This window comes from Amaranthus tricolor, chromosome 5 (assembly GCF_026212465.1).
Source record: "Amaranthus tricolor cultivar Red isolate AtriRed21 chromosome 5, ASM2621246v1, whole genome shotgun sequence".
Classification (NCBI taxonomy): Eukaryota; Viridiplantae; Streptophyta; class Magnoliopsida; order Caryophyllales; family Amaranthaceae; genus Amaranthus; species Amaranthus tricolor.
Window position 1 is genome coordinate 13,948,047 of NC_080051.1, and position 7,500 is coordinate 13,955,546.

Below are 7,500 nucleotides of genomic sequence, written 5' to 3' on the forward strand. Positions count from 1 at the left end.
TGGCCACTAAGTGGTAATTTGCTGTTTAGTTGTTGCAGGTGATGATTGAATTCACTCGGAGCAACTGGGAAATAAGATTGAGAGAGTGTAGGGTTACCTAGAACATTAAGTTGAATTTTAGATGTTTTATCTTTTTATTTATGGGAGTGTTTTACTCTCTGGATTATTATGTAATGACTTTTGATTTAGTTTATTCGAAGTTATAAAATAGTGACCCAACTTAGTGTATTGTTTCCGCTAATACATCCTATATTAAGACGGGTCATTACATATGTATTGAGAATTAGGGATATATTATAATCAAAGAGGGGACAAAAGCACATTGCAACCATAGTCGCCCCAAGATCGCCGGCATAAAAAACCTCGTGGGGAAAAAGCCATTGGGCGAGGGTACCATGGATCAGGCCACCCAGAACAGCATAGGGGTGGGCTATGCATCACCACATACATGACCTTGTCTTGCTTACATATCAAGTAAGCTGCGTAACACCATCAGCATACAACACCCAGAAAAGAAAAGATAACAATTGCACCTTACACACCATTTACACACCTGCTAAATGATAATCCTTTTTGTATCACATACAATAATACAACAGAAAGCAGCACAATTTATCCTACGTCTCCATCAGCTAATTATATATACTACATCAAGAGAAACTCCTTGTTGCGCACTAGGGGGGAGATACTTGCATATCCTAGCATTTCCTTTGCCCAAATTCCTATTCTGATTTTCAAAGAGTAACTAACTTTCTGCTGATCTGTAGGAACCATCTCAAACTTTATTTTATTTCTTGTATACCATAGTGACCATATCGTGCAACCTAGAATAAGATTCCAGAGTTTTTTTTTCCATTACGCTTTTTTATTAGACCACCCCATTCAATGCAGAAATTTCCACAGTTTTTATGTAGGACAACCAAGATACCCCACCAATTTAATACTTCCATCCAAATACCCCAAGAGAAGCTACAAGTAAACAGAACATGAGAATTTGATTCTACTTCAAGATTGCAAAAGGAGCATAGTGCCTGCTGGGGGTTGATTATTCCTTTTCCCATTAGGATATCACCAGTTTTTAGCTTTTCTAGTTGTGCCATCCAGATAGTCAGTTGTGCTCTCGGGGGAACATGACTCTGCCATATTATGTTGACAGATTGTTTGGGGATAAGGGGTGAGGAGGATTCATAGATTTTATCAGAATTGCTTTTAACATGGAAAGATGCGTTACCTGATCCCACCCAAACAACACCATCTGTAGTTTCTCTTTTCGGTTGCTTTTGTTCAATGAGTTGTGTTAGCCTTGCTATTTCCTCTTTTTCCCAGTCATATAGATCTCTGCGCCATCTTAGTTTCCATGACTAGGTCCCCTCATGCCAAGATCCCATTTGGCTAATGAATAGGTTTTTCTGTGTCGATAAAGAAAACATTCTTGGGAAAGCACCTTTTAACGGGCCTGGTTCACACCATCTATCGTGCCAGAAAAGAATAGAGTTCCCACTTCCTACGTTCAAGATCATTCCTTCTTCGATAATCGATCTCATCTTTGAGGTCGCGACATCATTGTTCATCATGTGGGACCATGTACCTTTCTTAGCATTTCTGAAGTTCTCCGATGAAGTTTTTAGCCCTTTGATTTCATATACCGACATAAGGATTCTCTTCCACAGAGCATTATTTGACTCAGAGTATCGCCACCACCATTTGAATAATAGAATCAGGTTTTTGTACATGATATTGCCAACACCTAGCCCTCCCAGTTCTTTTGGAAGTTCAATCGAGGACCATTTAACCATCGGGTAGCATTTTTTCTCCCCATTGCCCCCTCCCCAGAAGAAGCTTCTCTGAATTTTCACTATTTTCATTCCAATGGATCTCGGCATTTTAAACATACTCATGTAATATAATGGTAGGCTATTGAGCACACTTTTAATAAGTATCAGTCTACCTGCCCTGGATAGGATTCTCGCTTTCCAGGAGGCCAATTTGTTCTGAATTTTTTCCACCACGGGTTTCCAAGCTGATGCTCAATTCATATTGTTGCCTAGGGGGAGGCCCAAATATTTAACCGGACATTTTGAGTGGAGGCATCCAAAACTTCTTGCAACATCCCTAGCCCAGTCATCATCACTAGAGTTCCATGAAATGAAACATGATTTACTGTAGTTCAAATGTAACCCAGACATCACCGCAAACACATCTAGGATTCTAAAATAATTTGTAATGCATACAGAGTTTTTGGGAATAAAAATTAAAGTATCATCAGCAAATTGGAGATGTTGTAATCTAATCTTATCTTTCCCGATTGGGACATCATCAATCAGGTTCACATCATTTGCCTTTTTTACGAAATACACCAGCATTTCACTAACTAGGATGAAGAGGTAGGGTGTTAGAGGGTCACCTTGTCTCAGACCCTTTTCCATCTTGAAGGGTTTCAGCGGCATGCCATTCAGAAGGATAGACATAGATGCGGATGTGACACAGTTCATAATCCATCCTATCCATTTTCTCCCGAAGCCAAGTTTTATCATCACCATTTTCAAGAAAGACCAGTTAACGGAATCATATGCTTTTTGGAAGTCCAGCTTTAGCATGGTTCCAGGTATTTTTTTCTTCAGCAATCGGAGGGATTCATTAGCGATCAGTACACCATCGAGGATTTGTCTATTCACCACAAACGCACTTTGAGATTCATCAAAAAGAGGGGCCATCACTTCTTTAAGGCGTATAGAGAGGAGTTTTGATATAATCTTATAAAGGGCTCCCACCATACTTATAGGTCTGTACTCATCTATAGATGTAGGGTCGACAACCTTTGGAATCAAAGTAACCCAGGCAATATTGATGCTTCTCGCCGATATCTCATAGTTAAAGAAGGACAGGACAAATTCGTAGATTTCCTCCTTGATCATATCCCACATTTCTCTTATGAACTTGAAGTTGTAGCCGTCATAACCCGGAGATTTATCGACACCACAAGCCCATACTGCATTCTTAACTTCTTCCCTGGAAGGGTATGTTTCCAGGAAGTTTGATTGTTCTTCTGTGATCTTTGGGTGGTCTCCCAACTCAAACTCAAAGGTCGGCATCGTTTCCTGTGATCTTTCAGATTTCAGATTTAAGGTTTGATATACCCTGTATGCATCTGCCATTTATCTTGGTCTTGACAATCTCATTTTTCTTCCTTCTAAATAAAGTTGAAGCATGGAAGAACTTAGTATTGTGATCTTTCATTTTAAAGCCATATGTTCTAGCTTTTTGTCTCCAAATTCTTTCTCTTCTGATCAGACAAGGTTGAAGAAAGGTGTAGGCTGCATTTAGTCTGGCTTTCTCCATGTCAATCAGTGGTCGACTGTCACTTAGCTTTTCCAGGTCGTGTATGGCCGTTTCTAGGTCGCTGATTCTATTATCCAATTGGTCAAAGTGTTCTTTGCTCCATGCTTTCAGAAGGGCCTTAAAGATCTTCAGTTTGTCGTTCAGAGGTATCCTCGGGAGGTTTTGCCATTCATTGCAAATGAACATTTTAAATTTCGGGTTCAAGAACCATGCATCATAAGTTCTAAATGGTTTGGGGCCCCAGTTACTACTATCTTCTAAATTCAGTAGCAGAGGGTTGTGGTCCGAGCAGCTTCTTTTGAGGCCCAGCATATTTAACTTTGAAAATTTAATCAACCAATTATTGCAGCATAGTCCTCTGTCTAACTTGCTTTTGGATTCATTCCGTCTCCGGGTAAACTTTAGGCCCTGTAGAAGAATATCGATAAAACCCAGATCACGAATCCATTCAGAGAATTCTCTTATGCTCAGGTCACACCTAAAAGCTCCCATTCTTTCCCATGAATGTAATATAACATTGAAATCCCCCAACAGGAGAGTTGGTTTATTAATATACGTTATCGCACTCTTGAGCTCTGCAAATAAAACGTTTCTTTCTATTCTGTTGTTTGGTCCATATACCACGCCTATACAGCATTCGAAGTTGGCATTTTTGATGCACCCGTCTAACAATATCCATCTGTCACTATAGTGTTTGTTTGTGATCCTGAGGGTTCTAGGGTCCCATATTGCGACAACGCCTCCACCATACGCGTCAGATGCATAAACTTCACATACCTCATATTCATCATTTCCCCACATCCTTTTTATCCTACTTTTAATTGTTCTTTTGTGTTTTGTTTCCACGAGCCCCATGAAAGATACTTTATGCCTATTGACCAATTTCCTGATAGTCATAATCTTCTCACCCTTACCAATTCCTCTAATGTTCCAAAATAAAAAATTCATATTAATCCTCAATGCAAACTCCACTAAACATTAGTCAGTGTTCCACTCATTTCTCCATTTCCTCCATTAGGAGTAACCTTTTCGATTTCCTAATTCCCGCTATGACTGCCCCTTCATCATTAGCAGAAATACCCAACATTTTTGCCGTGTTCCATGTTTCCTAGGCTTCCAACAAACTCTTTGCTACAGGTGGGTTAGGCTGGTTTGTGCAGATTATGGAGAGATTTGTATTCTTAGGTCTGCCTCAAGGCCGTTTAAGGGAGAATCCTATGATTGAGGACCTACCAGAAAAATCAGAAGACATCTCAGTAAGGCAGCTTGTTTTTTGAATCTGCTGATCCGTGACAGCAAGCCAGCCTTCTGTTTCATACACAACAATGGGATCGACCCTATCATCCACCTCGAACCTTCCAGACCTACGTGCAATGTCAGACAGCAGGGGCTCCTCATCAAAGCCATGTGTTTCACAATCCGAGTTTCGTTGTTTGGCCTTAAATCCATGCTATTCCTTCCCATCATGATAAGTACCAGACGCAAGCAAACCTTCTGTCTTTCTGTCATCTCTAATTCCCCCAAAAAAACTGCATTCCTTAACCCACACATCACAGCTCCCATGTTCAAATAGCAATCTAATGCAGGCATCAATCTTATTTTGCGCTTTGGTTCTAACCAGGATTCGAGCATAATTAAGGCTACGTATGTCATCCACGCTATTCTCAATGTAAAGGACAGGTCCCCATTTTTCTCCAATACTCCTAACATTTTTTCTACTCCACCATTTTGGGTGTATCCTAAAGCATTCCAGCTATACTAATCTATCATCAAATAGTTCACCTTCAGACCATTTTCTAATATCATCGAAAATATTCCACAATTCACTCCCCTCCCTCATAGCATACTCAACATCCTTTTCACAATCGAAAGCAAGAAGAATTTTTGTGGGTGATAAGGAGAACATACCCTTGACAGAAGCAGATGCAGCTGACACTGCGGTTGCTGTGTGGGCAAGGTTAATGGCCTCCGTGTTTTCTGCAATAACAGCATTTTGCAGCATCTTCGCTGTGTCTATATTCTCCTCTACACTGAGAGTGAATTTTACGGAAATAATGTTTGGGCTTGATTTCTCTGACGAAACCCTAGGCTTTTCTCTCATGAGAGCTTTGTAGTAGGTTCTTTCGCCTCTGAAGGATGGTTTGAGAATCCTTCTGTTTTCCTGTTTCTTACCAATTGCATTGATTATGTTGATAGGGGTGCCACTTTTGTTGTATTTTGCCATTGATACCTTAAATTTCCTGCCCTTTACTAAGTACCCATTCATCATACTAATTGCATTCAGGGCATCATCAGCTTTTCTAAATCTCACGAAACCAAAGCAATCCTTGGTGAAGCTTCTGATCTTTTTTGAGATATAAACATCATCAATCATGCCCACCCTTGACTTTCTGTGATATAAACCAAAGCTATCCCATTCTCAGCCAATGTTGTCTATGATCATCATCAAATTGCCCAGAAGCTTCATTTGGGAAATAATTTCTGTGTGGGGAAGCTGAAACGCCACTTGACTTTCTGCTAGGGGATTGAAAAAGGGCCTTCTTCACAGCCGGTGGTCGTCGACCGGATTGTTCATCAAAAATGCCGTTTGAAATTCCGTGTTCATCAAGAAGTTGTCCAGAGTCATCATATGGGAAGCAGCTTTCATGTTGGGGAACTTGAAATCCGCAGGCCCATCTGTGATAGGGGCGAGGGTAGGCCTTGTTATCAGGCGGTGGCCGTCGACCGGACAGTACACCGTGGCTACCGTTTAAAAATCTGAACTCTGCTGTGTTAATCGAAGGAACCGTTGAATGTCGCTTGTGTGTTACTGTAACACCCCGAGATTTTCTGACGCCATTAATTAATATTTTAATGACTTTTAGGGATTTTATAATTATATTAAATCAATTTAGAAGTAGTTTTAATAAATCCCTTTTATATACGAATTTAAATATTAACATATAATTATATTAAAAATACGACTGCGATCTCTAAAATAAAGAGGTTGGAATAAAAAAAATTATTATTTTATTTATACGTGTGAGTACACAAAGGTGAATCTCTTAGTTGAGTATTGCAAGAAAATGAATCCAGATTAAATAAATAAATAAATAGTTAAACATAATAATAATAATAATAATAATAATAATAATAATAATAATAATAATAATAATAATAATAATAATAACAATAACAATAATAATAATAATAATAATAATAATAATAATAATAATAATAATAATAATAATAATAATAACCATGATAAAAGGGCATGAAACCCTTGATGCCCCAAACAAGCCGTCACTCCCTCCTTCCCTCTCCCTCTTCCTCTTCTCTGTGACACCATACTCCCTCAAAAAAAACGTCTGAAGCCTCCCAACAGTACCACCAGCCTCACTCATGACAGCCGGCAGCAGGTAGCAGGAAGGCTGCTTCTCTCCTCCCTCACGGCAGCGAGCAGCAGGTAGGCTGCGTGTCTCTCCCCACCAGCAGCTCGGCTACTGTACCACCAGTAGGGGTCGGTCCGTGTGACTCCTTCTCCCCATTTCGCACAGTAAGTCACCACCACCACAAAAACCACCTACTTCCTTGTCTATCTCCTAGTTTAACCTTTGTGAGCCATCTCTTCTCTTTTCTATAATTAATTATCTAAGTTTTATTTGGAGTTTTATTTAATTGTATTGAGTTTGATGTTGATTTTGTGTTAAGTTCATTGAATCTTTTTGTGAGTAAGAATTTGATTGATGAATTAAACATGTTTATGACTTAGGGTTTGAAGTGTGATTTGAAATTATGGGTTGTGTGTTGATTTTGTGTTAGCTTCTTTGAATCTTAGTATGGGTAGTAATTAAATATGTTATCTTTGAACACAGAACGATTAGGGCTTGGATTTAGAGATGAAATTACTAATGATGTGTGTTTTATACTATATTTTTAGTTATGATTGATTAAATAACTTTAAAAAGTTGTTTTAAGATTTGGTCGATTGGTTATTGTTGTGAATAATTAGTAACGGTGATGATGTTAGTTGACTATGAAAGTGATTTTTGATTGATTAAATTGGGAATAATAGTTATTAATTGTTGTGGTTTGATTGTTGTGAATTACAAATACCCTTATTAGATTGTTATTGAAGTTATAGATACATGATATTAGTTAGCCAAAAGCATGATGTCAACT